This window comes from Dermacentor albipictus, chromosome 2 (genome assembly GCF_038994185.2).
Source record: "Dermacentor albipictus isolate Rhodes 1998 colony chromosome 2, USDA_Dalb.pri_finalv2, whole genome shotgun sequence".
Classification (NCBI taxonomy): domain Eukaryota; kingdom Metazoa; phylum Arthropoda; class Arachnida; order Ixodida; family Ixodidae; genus Dermacentor; species Dermacentor albipictus.
In genome coordinates this window covers 66,198,999-66,215,051 of record NC_091822.1, presented here as the reverse complement: position 1 = coordinate 66,215,051, position 16,053 = coordinate 66,198,999, and the positions used below count along the sequence as shown (strand labels likewise).

Here is a 16,053-nt window from a genome sequence, read left to right as displayed (position 1 = left end):
AAATAAAGGCTAGTATGCTTCGCATCCTGGGCTTAACCTTAGCTAAGCCACAGCCATTTTTTATTGGTGACTAGGCTTTAAGATTATCATTTCACGCTTCCTCCTGTTTTCTTTTCTTTTCCTCCAGGATGTTAACCATCCGGACTGCAAAGTGTTATGACAAATCTCTCTTCCCTTTCCCATATCTCTCCTCTTCTAGTGCAGGGTAGCCAACCAGGCGTTGTAACCCTGTCTCCCTCTCTGTATGAGCTGGGATGAAGAAGAGGAGAATGCAGAGGCTAGAGAAAAGCTGTTTTATATTCAACAAAATTTCAATATCTCCTCCTCCGAGAGAAATAATGAGAATTAATGACATTCAATCACTATAACTTAGACGGAGACCCGTATTCCTAAAGCCCACTTTGTGCTAACATATTATTCCTTTACCTATTTCTATATTTAGCGCAGTTATCGATAAAAGGCTCATCTATCATCGTAGTCGGGACGCACGAAGACTGCTTCATGCACGAATGAAAACATGCAAATATTCTTTTATCGCCAATGCTATACCAGAATGCAATTCTTTTATTGGGTCCCGGTCCTGACCTTGCAATAATAATTTTGTGTTATTCATTGATGCATAATTCTTCAGTGTTCGCTGGTTTTCACTCTAAGTGTACTTGTTACCCTCCACGGGGGGGAATCATGCGTCCGTAGTACTAATAATAGTAATATATAACAAATGACAGGAGCGCTGATCTTTGAGCCTGTTGATTCATTGCATTAATTGAGGTCATAGCGGACGAGTGTGCGATGATTTCTACTCGTTTTGTCGGTGTAAGCTCCATGCTCTTCTTAAATAAAATCAATTGATAGTTAGCGGACGTCTTGTCGTCTTTCTTGTCCGCGTGAATCTAGCGCCATGACCTCAATTATTGAATGACAACCAGCTGACAACCAGGAGACGGCCTTTATTCTTTCCTCTATGCACGACGAACAACAAGTGGTGCACAGTAGTCGGAGTTATAAACAACGTGTTAGTGTAGTGGGTGCACACATGTTACTTTGGATGCATCTGAGCGGCGGCGGCTCGTCGTCACTCTCGTTCACAAAGGATCCATCAAACTTGAGCGCGATGGGAGGGAGGGGGGAGGGTGAGGGGATACAAGTGGGTGCGATGATGATCACCAACGAGCAACCGAGACAATAGGTGCCGGGTGGCACAAAAGTACACAAGACCACACAGTGCGCGGGGCGGGGGCACCTACGCAGTCCGCGGGCATGGATTGGGGCACATACACGACAGATATGATACGCCGACGAGACAGGAGGTGGATGACGATGCTTTGCTTTTTTTTTAGCTTTCACTATGTGTCTCTATGTGTGGTCTGTATAGGTTCGACAAACCCTGCGCCACACGGCAGTTGGCGACGACTGAATGAGATCTCGGGTACAGTAGAGGTAGTTCTGCTATCGTATTTAAGCTAAGCAAACGAGGAAACTATGCCACGACACCTACGCTACAGTGTCGTTCCTATCGTTTTCTCCACTTTGGTGTATTGGAATGCCGCGCATTTTTACCTACTCCCCTGTGTGAAAGCTACCCCCTTGCAGGTAATGGAACATCGAACTTGAGCAGCAGCCAGTGCAGACACTAACTCGTTAGGTGCACAACGTTATGTCACTCGAACGTCGGGAGAAGGGACATACTCATACAGCTGCAAACTAGCGTGTGCGAGAGAGAAACGATGCAGCATACGTATACTTCGCATTTAATTCCCTAAAAAGAAGCACCAAACAAATATTGCACCGCAAGAAATTGTCACTTTCGCCGCAGCAATCGAGTCACCGGATGGTCGAAGCTCACGAAATGACGGATGCGTCCTTGTGAGACACAAAAGAAGAGAAAGCCAATCTACGGAATGTCCACTGGGTTGATGTCGGCGCGCGCAGCCCGGAATCGGAGGCCGTGCTTGACAAGTGGTTCGACTGTTTCCGTCGCCGAAACATTGCATGGCGAAAGCACGAATGCGTCATTACTCACTGACCGTCGCTGACCACGTATCTCAATAGCATAGCACTTTGAATTAGTCGAATTGTTGCACCTACAGCTCGTGTCGTGATTCATAACGGCAACGTCGGCCCACTCGCGTGAGATCGCGGGTGCAAGCGTGCAAGCGCTGCGTTATACCGTGTGTCCCAGCTAACGTTTAGCCAAGTTGTTTAAAAAAGATAAAAAGTGGTGCAAGACACGGTTTCAGACATACTGTGTTAAGCTGTCAGAACGCTGATGATCGAACACCGCAGGTCTTAAGACTGTATCTTGCGCCGTGTCTTTATCAATAATTTTTTATCGTTGAACGGATTGGCTAACGCTAGCTGGGACACCCTATATACTACGGTTTGCCAAATTGAATTTCGTTGCACCAATTATGCTAATTTGGTCAAAAAACAATAAAAAGGTTAACATAAATAAAGCTCCGTCTGTGCAGACGTTTCGAAATTTACGATGGGTCCTCGTCCGCTGTATATCTGGAGGTACTTTTTTGCCCTCAAATACGTCTTTCTGCAACATTGTTGTATTGTTATCAATACTGACAAATGCGTTAAAATGACGTCATCGAGGACCCAAGAGCAAAGATCTAAACGCTATATTCCTTTATTTGGCATAAAAGTTTGACCAATAATCGAGGAAATGAAGGCCGGATTTCGCTTTTTTTTTCCCCTGATTAACCTCAACGCCGGGGCGCTGCCACCGATCTCTAAATATATTTTAGAATTTGGGCTGTTTTACAGCCGCTAATGTAATCGAGAACTGCTAGATTGAGTAGTTCATTCTTATATAGGTGCAACGGTGGTCCTTAATTATTACGAAATTAATAACTGGACCCGCGTCGCCAGCAGTCTGGGTTTAGCGCCCCTTGTCCGTGTTACCAAGTCTCCGCTCGTAGTCAATATGGACGTCCTCCCTGTCGCGTTCACTAATACATCACATTCACTAATACATCGTACATTTGGCTTTATCTTTAGTGTCCCCTTAAACGATGCGAAAGTACATGCCAAAATACGCCTACACGTACTAACGCACCCGACAGTCACAGCAAAACGCAATCGCGGTGATCCCTACCAGATTGGGAACTCAGGGGTAAGGCGTGGAGCAATGGGATTTAGACCATACTCACAGGCTTGCGGTGCAGGTAGTGGTATTGGCATGGTAATACCACCTGACTAACGTATTTGAGTGTGGTCTCAAGAGCTGCTTTCAAAACTGTTGCACCAAGATTTTGACTGTGAGAATTGTTGGACAAATTTCCTATTGCCCGGTCTCAGGAGGATATTCTGTAGCGTCCACGTTTTGTCTCTGACCGTGCAGTAACAAGCTATGTGCTACGGTCGTTCAGTTGCACTGCCACCTCCTCACTCTTTTTCCCCTTGTACCATTTCCGTAGACATCTGAATAATTTCGTATGTTTCCAGCGTTATTCTTCGCGACTTGGACACGGGGTGCACACCAGCGCAGATTCCGCACGATTTCCTCGAGGATGACTCCGCAAACATATGGAATTACCGGACCGCATTACTAAACGTTTTCGGTACCTGTCTCGCTCTATATCGGCGCTTTGATTGAAAGAACGAAAGTTCGAACTCTGCCGTGTGACGAAGGTGTGTGGGTGTGTACGTGAGACCACGTGGGTGCTACGTTTCTCATGCTTTTACAACCGTCAATGTAACAACCATCATGTTTTACAACCGACGATTCCGCCCACGATGTGGTGGGCAGCCCGGCGCCGGAGATCTCGGTTTCTGCCCAAAAGACGGCAAAGTCACGTGCCCCGCGCAGGCCTCGCCGTACCGGGAACCAGCGGAAGGTGGTGGTGTAGTGGTGGTGTTAGTGGTCACGAACGAGGAGGGTACCCGCAGCTGCACCGGCCACGGCTACGTCACAGCCTAGGACTCCTTCACCTTGGTGCCCACCTCCCGACTCTGCAAAGCGGAGAGACAGAAACATAACGGTCACGGTTCGCCATACACAATTACAGTCGCGTACACGTGTGCATCACACGCGGTGCTGTCCTCCAATTACATTGCACCGCGTTTAATCGCTGGCTACGGCGTTTACCCGCTGAGCAGGCTACCGCCACTGGCTCGGTAGGGGGCGAGTTTCATGCCAGCAGTGGCATCGTGGCCTCCCTGTATTCCCTCGAGTGGAGGTTAAAAGGTCAGGGCACGAAATCTGCACCCAGTGCATGTTTGCGATACCGAGCACCAAGTCACGGGTTCGAATCCCTGCTAAGGCGTCTGCTTTAGTATAGGGGCTGAATTCAGAATATGCTCGCGTATGCCGCGGTTCCTTATTGTGGCATAGCGCAAAAAGCAAGGCAGTAGGACACCACAGAAAAAGAGCAAGCTCTTGTATCACCTCGTCGTGTCTAGCTTTGTAAACAGTGCCACGAGCACAAACAACTATAGCGGAAGGATTCACTCGTATGCGGAGCTTAGTGAGCAGGTCGAAGAAAAAAAAAAATTAATTCGATGACCCTGTTGCGGCGCTAGATAATATCTCGCACCCGGCTCCATATGGTAGCGTGGCGGAGGCTTCGGGTTGAAGAAATCAGAAGCTCGGAAAACGAAGACCAACAGGTTTACTGGTACTTGAACAAAACCTATTTACGTCGTTGAATAGGAAAAACAGAAAAAAAAGTCAAGTGCTTAGCAACGAGCGTCTGGATGAGCATCGTTTCCATGTCCGAGAGCACCTTGTTTTCGCTCCGCGCAGCCATTCAAACACCTCTATTCCAACCCCCTCCTCCTGGCGGTAGCCAATCACACAGAGTTTCCATCCCACCAGGACGACAGCCAATTAACCTTGTTGCAGACGGAATATCGGACCGGTGGCCCCACCGAGTCGCAGCGGGCACAAAGGCGGAGAGAGGGTCCGACTGTGGGAATGGGAGATGAGATCTGTTACTCCTCAATCTTCTCCGCTGCTTCTCAGTAATGGGCAGGCACCACTTCGGAGCGTCTTTCTTCCGGGAAACGTCCATGAGCCCTTCGTCTCGTCTCGGCCTCCCCTGGAGTGGCAACTCTTTCTTCCCTGTGTGGCGCTTCTTCTCTGACAAGGGGAGCTCGTTGCGGGAAAATTGGCAGCGCCCGACATCGCGTTGGAAGTGTCCTCCGACCATCTTCCAAGCGTGGCTCTCGCATTGCACTCTTGCGCATGACCAACAGCGTGTTGTCTACAGGAATCATAACAACAACCCCCACAACGGCGTCTTGCGTAGCCCATTGACGCCGAGCAAGCGGTAAAAATGGATTTCATGCGACGCTTGTGTGCTATGGAGTCGCCGGCTCTAATATAGGTTATCTCTCCATATGTTTACAGTTATTAAACAAGTAACAACACGGAGAGCGAAGGGACCCCTATAGCTATTGCCTTTAGCGCGGGAAAGACAGAAGAGAGCAGGGATCCAACGGGTTTATTGGCGGATGAAAAAAAAAAGTGCACACAGAAGGTTTATCGATGTATGAAGTAAGTACATACAGAGCCGAACCGTGCAAAATCCATAAACAAATGCAATGTTTCGCGTTGTCTGTCGCTCTTCCGCGTTATATAAGCGCCACGGATTACCGACAAGCCCGAACGCATACGATGGCGGGATTGCTGCTCGGCCGTTAAAACTCTCGGCTGCTGACACACTCATATACGTAAGCTATACGAACTGCACACAACGGGTGCGAGGAAACAGGAGAACTGAAGGGCTGGAGTTTTCACGAGTATAGTAACCACATGAACTGCGACAAAGTAACTGCTCGGGTAAGCTGTGAAATATTACTTCATCGAGGAAGAGTCCTCGTTAGGCACAGCCGCTGCCCTAGCTCGAGTGGTAGAGCATAGCGCGCTTCATGTTCATGCGAAGTTTGTGGGCTCTGCTACCACGCGCGGCAAGTTGACTTTTATTCCACTTGCATTTCCCTTTTTTCGTTATGACGTGCATACACTTCAATTGGAAACGGAGTTAATTTCTCGTATGCCTTCCTTGTCTTTTTTTGTCTGTTGGACTCAAACAGCACGAAAAGTAATACTAAATAAACTCTAAAGTGGCCGACCTTTTCTTTTACAGCGAAAGCTGTACATGACTAACCTTCCGCGGTATTTTTCGGCGTCCGGCAAGACAAACGGACTTAGCGATTTCTAACAAACCCATACAGAATGGGTTTCATTGTTTGCTTTGTGTGTGATCACGTACGGGTGCAGTGCGGCGGCGCAGATGACAAAATGCGGAACAGATTAGAACGCTCGCCGTGAAAGTCAAGGTTCTCGCAGCATATAAGCAGGATAGGTATCGGCGCTAAAGACAGCTCCGTCATCGATGGGGCGGACGAATACAGTTCGTACAGCCGAAGAAGAACGTGCGTACGAGGAGCGCCGGAGGGAAAAGCAACGGGAATGTAAACGGCGCCGGCGCGAAACGACCACAGACGAAGAAGGTTCCCGCGATGCCGAACGAACAAATGACAACCATTCCACTCTGTGAAGATTGGAATGGCAGCAAAAGCACTTTGCTTTTCGTTTGAGAGCTTTGACTGTCGTCAGCTTTCGCTGCCATTTCATCTTCTCAGAGTGGAGTGGTTGTCCCTTTTTTTTTTAACGCGATTGGCATTTTGGGGGAACTGCACATATTTTGCGATATGTATATGACGTATGTCCGTTATCTAAACTACCTCACGCCAACTTGGATCAATGGGTATCTACCATTGTATTGTACCATTGTACCACTGGGTATCTACCATTGAGTATTGGATCATTGTATATGTGCAACTGATCATGCGTTTGACACTAGGTACGCGAACATTCTTGGCCAATCCTCCAGAATTAATATGTACCGACGGGTACAGCTATAGGGGCCCGGATACACAAGCAAAACAAGAGGAAAGGTTCGATATTCGCTGGTAGTATTCCCTCGAATATTCTTGTTCGATTCGATTCGGAAGTTTCACTGTTACAACGCACCTATAGCTTTGTTTTTTTTTAAAGAATATGACGTAAATATATTTGCCGATAAGAAATTACCTATCGCAATGGGACGGTGCCGAAATCCATGATGTCACGGCGAACTCGCGTGTGAACTTTAGAGCGGTGTGTTGCCAGTCTTGTTTCACTTTGGCGTATTTTTCTTCTTTTTTTGGTCTAACATGCATCATGTAATGGTAAGAGTAGTGGTTCTTTCGGTATCGTAGAAGGATGTCATATTTAGTATACACTTGTACGAGCAAAGGAGTAGTAGGTGCCCCCTAAAAGCAGCTAACATCTCCTAAATATCATGCAATAAAATTAAAAGAAAAAAAAGGTACAGCTCAGCTTAGGTATTTTTCTTCTTCTTTAGTGTCCTTTTAAAAATGGGATACTACGTGCTGAATGCGCGCCGCGAAACCCGGTTATAACTGCAATATTTTGCTGCCGCGCAATGAATACCCCCGAGTCCGCGGTTAAAAGTGCCCATGAGACTAAATTAATCTACGCAAGTGCAACGTCTGTGCGAGTCAACGCTGTCTTTCCGAGCTAAAAGCGACGACGTGCTTTACAAGAGTCGTCGACGCTGGCGAGCGCCAGCGCGTTTGTTCGCGCACGTGGACTGTCGAGTGAAGATGTCGACGTTGCTCGCAAAAGCGGGTGTACCGGAAACGCATCGAACACCGTCCGGCTTCGAGTTATACGCTAAACCATACCTAACATTACAATTAGGCTTCTTCCCGAGAAATATGCACGAAGACAGAAACAAAAAGCGAAGAGAAGAGAGGGTGAAATGGCTAGGCAAACTAGTCAGAAATAATGAAAATACCGTTTATGTTGACGCCTCTCAGTACAACTGGAAACGTACGGTAGTCACTGTTATAGGCAATGGCAAGACTATCCTAATCTCAAGCGCCTCCCTGATCACGTCCTCTATTTCCAAGGCAGAATGCTTCGCCATCGCCTTGGCAATCAAGGACCGGGAACGGACGGGGCCAGATGTGGGGTTCTCCTCCGTACTCTTGGGACAAAGGAACGACAACACAGTCGTGCAAACAATCACAAGGGCATTTATTGCACCTTGCTTAGATCAATGCCTGCTAGCCGTCGTACAAAACCATCATCTCAGACTCTCAGAAGGCGTGCAGCTTCTTTATGAACGGTCGTCTCCCTTTCAAGGTTAACCACCTCCTGGTAATGGAACTCAAGAATACTCACAAACTGATATGGTATCCGGGACTAGCAGGCCTGGAGGGGAATGAGAGGGCTGACGCTCTAGCTCGAGAGCTCAGAACCGAGCGGAGCAACTATCACCCTCCCATTCACAACCCGCCACTACACAGGAAAGCCGTCCCGAGGAGGAGGATAACGATCCGGCACGTATGGCACCACGCGATATTCTTGCTCACCAGCGCGGTATGCGGCAAAGATACGGCGCCCCACACACATTTTTGATAGGGGAAGACGCAAAAAGATCTCCGCAGAATTCAAACGGGGGTCTACCCAAATTTATTAAGATTGACCAAAATTTTCCCAACGGCGTGCCTGTCCGTGGTGTAGCGACTCGCCACCGTCTTTGTACCACATCTCATGGGGATGCCAAAACAGACCGCCGAATTTAAATGCCTATACTTAGGTATAATCTGAGCAACACACTGGAGCAATGGGAGGCACAACTCGCCAGCTCAGACCCGAAGGTGCAGAAAGCTCTTGTTCACGTTCGGGTGGCGGCAGAAGCCAGTGGAGCCCTGGATTTGGGGCGCCGCCCATCATGCTCCTAATCCCCTATCCTCCTTTCCCCAATTCAATAAAGTTATTCTCTCTCTCTCTTGTCTGCGGACACAGTGCGTTCCAGCTAAGCATTGCACTTACTCCACGTGATGGCGTATAGTGGCTTTGGCGTTGCGCTGCTAAGGCCGAGGGCGCGGGATCGAATCACGGCCGCCGTGGCCGCATTTCAATGAAAGCGAAATGAAAAAAAGAAAAAAGAAACTCGACTGTGTATATCGTGCGATGGGTGCACATTAAAAAACCGCGGGTGCTCAAAATTAATTCGGAGTCCCCCGCTAAGACGTGCCTCATAATGATATCGTGGTTTTCGCTCCTAAACCTCAGAATTACTTTTTTCTTTAAAGCAGTCGCTGTCGTGAAGAGGCTACATATTTAAACTGTGTGTTGAAGACGTCATGTGGAATTTCTCGTCCTATCTCTGATGCTTGCGAATGGCGAAATACTACTCCGAGAGCCCAAACAGAATCTAGGAGGCCTCGAACTTATTTTTATTAACAAAAATAGGTTGACAGGCTAAACAGGCGATAGGTTAAAAAAAAAAATAGGTTCGTGTCTCTATTAAAAATGGGTAAGAGGTTGAATTTAACCGGGGAGAATGAATGTCAAACTTCTCTGTCACGAGCCTCGGGCCGAAGTCCCAGTGATGTACGCCATCGTGAGGCCACGAAATTCAAATATTTTGACTTTTCTTTCGAAATTAATTTTCTCAAAACCTGCTAGGTTTAGTCATCGGGTCGTTGAGTACGCAGTTCAGCCATTCTTTATAGATAGACATAAACGTAGGTCCACGCGTAGATGCTGTCAAGATCCATGACATCACGGCGTGCTAGTGGGGGGAACGTGATCACTCGGGCCATTTTTTTTTTCATTTTGTTATTTTGTTTTACTATTTCTTTTCCGACGTTTCTTGCTTACCAGGCCTTTCTTCACGATAAAACGTGACCTATTTTGTTATTGCAGAGGTGTGATTTACAAATGGAGCCTAACCTAATATTCATATTTAATGGTTCTATTAAGAAAGGTTGCGGAATGCGGTATTGTATAGGCAAGGAATATCAGATGTTTAGAAAATGTTCATTCCAACAAAAAGGCGACGCGAACATCTTGAGTCACAATGACGGCGCGGTACCACCAGGGCAGCAACGTATGTAAACAGCTGAGCGTTGCGTCCACATCCTCGTGTGCAGGTTTCCCGCCGAATACACAACGTGGCTCACTATAGGTACGTGCAACTGCGTACATGCCCGAACAGACGGCGACATGTGCAGCTGGATATGTGCCTCTGGGTGCGTGCCGATGTGCCCGCTCTTGGCCTACAGCCCCTAGACTGGGTATGTGCCGCTGTGACACGAGTGGCACAGAAATATTGCATGTTCTTACACATGCGTCGCATTTCCCTCTGCGCCCTTACACAGCTATGGTGATCACCACTCTTCCCTATAAGCTAGCATCACAGATCGAGCTTTAGCAGCTAGATCACGTCACGAGGCTGCTATGACTATGACTAATCACTATGACTATGACTGATCACGTCACTGATGTCACGAGGCTGCGCTCGTGACATCAGCTACGGCTATTAGCCTGCTAACACAAGCTTCGCGTCATTTATATTTCGACATTGCGTTGAATATGAGCGCGATTACAACGAAGGCGCCAAATAAAACAACGGACGTAGGAAGGAGACACGAGACAACCACGTAGGCGAACTAACAACTGAGCGTTTTATTTCTTGACACAGGAATAAGTACCTGCTGTCAAGGATCAAAACAACAAGAAGAAACAGGGCGTCATCTGCATCGCACAAGGAAACCACAATACAGAACAACTTCTAAGTGCTACGGGCGACGACGGGTACGAGCGCGTTGTTTTTATAATAAAGTGAACTCACGCGCATGACGACCAGTGCAACGTGCGCAGATTTCTACGAAAGCGGAACGTCGACAGCAGTGCCGACTTTGTCTTTTACGCGAGCCGACGAGGACATAAACAAAGCTTTAGGCGGCATTGTTGGAGAGCGACCGCCTCGACTGCACGTGCGAGGTTATTATTAGACAAACGGAACGCCGCCACGTCCGCTGACTTCATCGCAAGCGAGCTGTAAAACCTTGTAACCGGTTTCCCAATGCGATGATGCGTATCTGCGCCAAAGCTTGAGCGTCGTAAACAAGCTGCTTAACCTTGACCAATTCCGCATTCACAAACGTTGCTGAGAAATGTCACTTTTCGCACCTTCTCTCTCTCTCTCTCTCTCTCTCTCTATATATATATATATATATATATATATATATATATATATATAGTTTGAATGAGCATCGAATGTCACTTTCTATAACTAAAACTATGCTATGTTATATTCGCCGTGTTGTGAATTCACTTCCACACTTCGGAGTAGCAGAGTAGCTTAGGGCTTTGCGCGACTGTGTTGCAATGGGGACGGGTTCGACGCCCGGCCCCTAAGGCTGCGTACAATTGGAGAATGCACGCAAGAACGCCAGTCTACGCGAATCCCTGCAGGCCTCCGCTGCAGGGCTGTACACATTGTACACAGGGCGTCCCAACTACCATGCATCAAGCTTTAGAAATACGCATGTGCCACGTAGCCGGAAAGATCAAAGCTAATGTTGTGTGCCGTCGCGTGGGGATACTCAGATTATTTTTTCCAGTCGGCCTAATTACATAACTAATCTTAATTAATTAATGAATTACGATTAGATGAGCAACGTCAATGAGAAAATTGTAGAGCAACAAGGAGGACTCCCGATACAGCTTTCTGTTGCGTATTACGTTCTACATAAAAGTGTTTTTGCGAGCGTGAAAGAATCCCGCGGATACACGCAAAATTGCCGCGCGACTGGCCACTCGATGCACTTTGCGTATATTCGCGGGTTAGCGGCTGGCGCGCGCGCGCGCGCGCGCGCGTGTGTGTGTGTGTGTGTGTGTGTGTGTGTGTGTGTGTGTGTGTGTGTGTGTGTTTGTTTGTGTGTGTGTGTGTGTGTGTGTGTGTGTGTGTGTGTGTGTGTGTGTGTGTGTGTGTGTGTGTGTGTGTGTGTGTGTGTGTGTGTGTGTGTGTGTGTGTGTGTGTGTGTGTGTGTGTGTGTGTGTGTGTGTGTGTGTGTGTGTGTGTGTGTGTGTGTGTGTGTGTGTGTGTGTGTGTGTGTGTGTGTGTGTGTGTGTGTGTGTGTGTGTGTGTGTGTGTGTGTGTGTGTGTGTGTGTGTGTGTGTGTGTGTGTGTTCTTTCCGCTAACCTCAGGTTTCCGCTAACGCGGTGGCTCCAAAGTGCCACGCCGTGCCCCATATAGTATGGCTCGCGGTCTTGCACGCGGGGTGTGGGCGACCTTAGCACGGCGGGCATGTCCTGCCATTTTGCACAACGCGCGGTCCCCTAAGAACAGATATCGCCCCTGTTGTGCCCGATACACGGTTGCAGGTTTAGAGCGCATTCGTAGGCTGCGAAGCCCTGCCGCATTCCGAGCAGCGCTTGGCCTTTTCCTTCATTGGTCAGCGCAAAACAAAGCGTACTTAGATTGCCCGTCGAAATGATGGCTTCTGCCTTCCTCAATGAACCAGATCCAGGTCTGCGCTTAATTTTCAATGCCGAGTTGTCGATGATGACGCCCTTCCGTACGCCGAGTTCACGGAAGCAGCGCGTCAGCGTGACTTTCTTCTTTCCTTGTCGGCGCTCTCCAGGTACACTTTGTTCCCTCGAAGAATAAGTAGTGCACGTGTCTACGACAAGCCACGTGTGCACGACCACTAACCGCGTGGGCATCTACTTTCGTTGAGCCTAACACTATAGACTTACAAATTATTTACAAGACCCACATCCGGGACTGCTACGCCTTTCCACATGATAGCGAGTACACAGTGGAGGAAAAAGATAAGAAACTCAGTGCCCTTCCACTCTGCGAAGAAGGATGACCAGTGAAGCTGTGTATGTGGGCCCCTTGATGGCGAACTGCACCTCCGCCGCGGGTCGGCCCAGCATTGCACTGTCTTCGGGATCGGCCCACGTTTGGGGAGTGTTTAACGCCTGCTTCACCTCCGCCGCGTGTCGGGCCAGTATTGCAATATCTTCGGGATAGGCCCACGTGTGGGGAGTGCTTAACGCCTGCTTCACCTCCGCCGCGGGTCGGCCCGGCATTGCACTATCTTTGGGATTGGCCCACGTCTGGTGAGTTTTTTTCTTACCACACCAATGACACGAAAATTTCCTTGGGCGGTAGAGGTATACAGCTTCGCTGTAAGAGATTGCAGCAGAACCTATATCATGCTGACTGTCTACGGTAATACGATTACCATTCAAGCAATTTAGCGACACACCGTATTTGCGAAAACACGTTTATTTAGAATCCCCAGTAGTCTTTGAGACTTCCGTTGCTTCGGCTACATGCGACATACATGATGCGTCGTGTCTCCAACCGCACCAGAGGCCTCAAAGAACGAGATATGCGGCGGCTGCGTGATGCTTTGCTCATGTCCCGACTTCGATACCACCTTATATACAAATTTACGTAAACAAGACCTCAACAAGCTCGACGCCTTTGTCTGAAAAACGATGAAGATTGCCATGGGACCTGCCTCACTGTGCAAACACACAACTTCTGACACCACAACGTCGTCAAATTATAACAATAAACCACAAATGCCAAGAGCTACGCCTCCAGCTCAGTGCAAGGTCGACGAATATTGCGCAGTATGGGCACGGAACCACCTCTGCAGCATCCAAACCTCTGCCACCAGCGTCTGTATTTCTCCTTAAAATTGCTCCATTAGCCCGCCACAAGCACCCCGAACGTGAAAGAGCACACATACAGCAACGAGTTGCATACTACACATGCTACACATCGCACAACTCAAAAAAAGACATGTACTACTACACAGATGCAAGCAGAAGGGATAAAGGCTCGGCATTTGCCATGGCTGACCACTCCCCCTCTACCGTATGCACTTCACTCGTCCCAACCCGATACCCTACAACGGCAGAGCTGTCGAGCACTTTCCCCCTAAGTTACAATACCATCCCCATAATACTCACATACTCCATGGCGGCGTGCAGAAAAATCATTCGCAACAAACTCCGGCACCCATTGGTAAACAGCTGCACGAACACATACATACATAGCCCAGTAGAGATCGCCTGGGTCCCTGGTCACGGAGGACTGTCGGGGAATGAACGAGCTAACCAGCTTGCCTGTGAGATGTTACTCCAGGCTCCCGACATCCCTGCGCCAAGCCCAGGCGATCGCGTGGCGACAGCCCAAAAGCTGCACCCGTATCGGGACGAGCGAAGAAAATTCCCAACGCTTTGGCCTGGCCTCACTCGCGCACTCGCGACCCTCATTCGCCAGGCACTAACACGCTGCTCGACCCTGCACGCATACACCTCCTTCGTGGCCTCCTCACAGAATACCTTCCACCTTGAAGACATTCTTGGAACCACCTCAACAGCCCGCATGTCATCTGGGGCTGTTTTCCCTCCCCCATTGTGAGGTACCCATTTTAAGTACACGGGTACACTAAATGTTTTCTGAAAAACTACTCTCTGAACTCTAAAGCTTCCGTAAAGTTTAATTAGAGGACGTGCAGGCACTACAAGTTTCTTTGAGTTGGCTGAAACAACGCTTTGTATAATTCAGTATGAACAGTTAAGAACGACGTCAATATAATATCTAAACTTGTTAAAGTGTGAGGGTCCGCTCGAGTGCGGCCGCGCGCAGCCCGGAATTCCAGATATCCTACTACGTCAATCCAAAAATAGTTCTTCTCGGTCTCGTCGCAACCCTATAGACGAGCGCACGCCAAGTTTCGCCCGAGACGCCAGCGCTCGTTTCTCCCCTGGCGGCACGGTTTCCAATCCCCCGGGGGTTTGCTTCCGCCGGTTCCGCCGGTTCCGCGCTGCACGCGAGAAGGTGTAGGTTTCCGTCGCTGCTTCCCTTCGCGGTCGCGCCCGCGTTCAGTTCGCGCTGCGCGCGAAACGTCTCTTGTTTGCGACGGCGCCTCTTCGGATGACCGGAAATTATTATTGTGTTGTTAACTGTCACGACAGCAATGTAAACATGAAAAGGTTGATGCCACCAGTGAAATTATACCGATTCACAAGAAAATGGTACGAAAGAAGCAGACGACAGACATGGATTACTGCGGTGCGCCGAGCGAAGTAAACATCTGGCAAACGAAGCGAGATCGTTTATTGATCACTCCTGAGTGTATGACAGTTTCTATATCTAACCCACGTGAAATTAATAATTACTCGGTACATAATCCTTTTATTCATACAAAAACTTTAAGTTCAACGAGTGCTTGTCCTGTCTTCTTTCTCGTGTTTCGTTTGTGTGTGCGCTGTCTGAGAATGGAAACCACGTCTGTTGTATGCGCTAGCAGTGGCCGAAGTTCACGCGTGCCGAGAAATTGAATATGTGCATGATGCATTGAACATGACCGGAGTTCATTCCCGCTTCACCACTGCACCGATCGATCGGGTTACTGGACGATACACACCCGCGTCTTGGTCGCGCCGGCATTGCTGAAGCAGGAATGATTAATAATACTTTCAACTTCCGTCTCTTGAGTACTGTTAAAAAATGACCAAGCTGTCTAAATTGCTGCCTCTATTCCATATTGTAGGGGACGTACTAGTTAAAATTGTGTGCGCATGTCGTACTTGTGCTATGCAGCGATATATCTTGTTTATTTCCGCACAGTGTCGATAGAAGTCCGTTGTCGCCATCAGAGACAACACGGATTTGTAGCAAACATAATGTGAGAAACTGCAAAAATGACTTTAGCTCGTAGGTGCCGTATGTATGTGCCGCATCGTATGTGCTGACGATTTTTCCGGCGGCACATACGATGTCGTTTCCAATTACCTGCTCAGCGTCCCTTACATGGTTAAGCAGACGCTGCCCTTTCGCCGCATTGCAGCCATAAAAATAATCGTCAAGCGTACCGATCTTCTTAAAGGCAAATATAGCGTGTGCAGTTTGTTTCACACTAAGGGGAAAACTCGGAACGTATTGCATCGCGATGCGGCAAGCAATGGAGTCGTGCGGCGGCAGCAGCTCGAGCAGGCGCACACGCTTGAGGGGCGGGGTCGTGATCTGCGTCGTCTGCTACGGCGGCGCGCGCTGGCCGCATTTTCGGGAAGCGTGGTACTGTCAGGGGCAGTGCACCGATTTCCTCGGTACTGCGGGAACTGAGCTGATGTTCTTTACTAAACGTTGTGCGTCGCCACACTCTGATCCTTCATTGGCGCTAATGGAGTTCCACAAACT

General features: G+C 48.6%; 1 long non-coding RNA gene across 2 annotated transcripts in view; it reads right to left on the bottom strand.

Moving 5' to 3' along the window:
• Positions 1–930: 930 nt before the first annotated feature.
• The window catches only part of LOC135903221 (uncharacterized), a 34,375-nt gene continuing 19,252 nt past the window's right edge, over positions 931–16,053 (bottom strand). For both annotated transcript variants that reach the window (XR_010564755.2, XR_010564754.2), the window contains exon 3: positions 931–3,963. This is a non-coding gene — a long non-coding RNA (uncharacterized lncRNA). The remainder of the gene's footprint in view (positions 3,964–16,053) is intronic.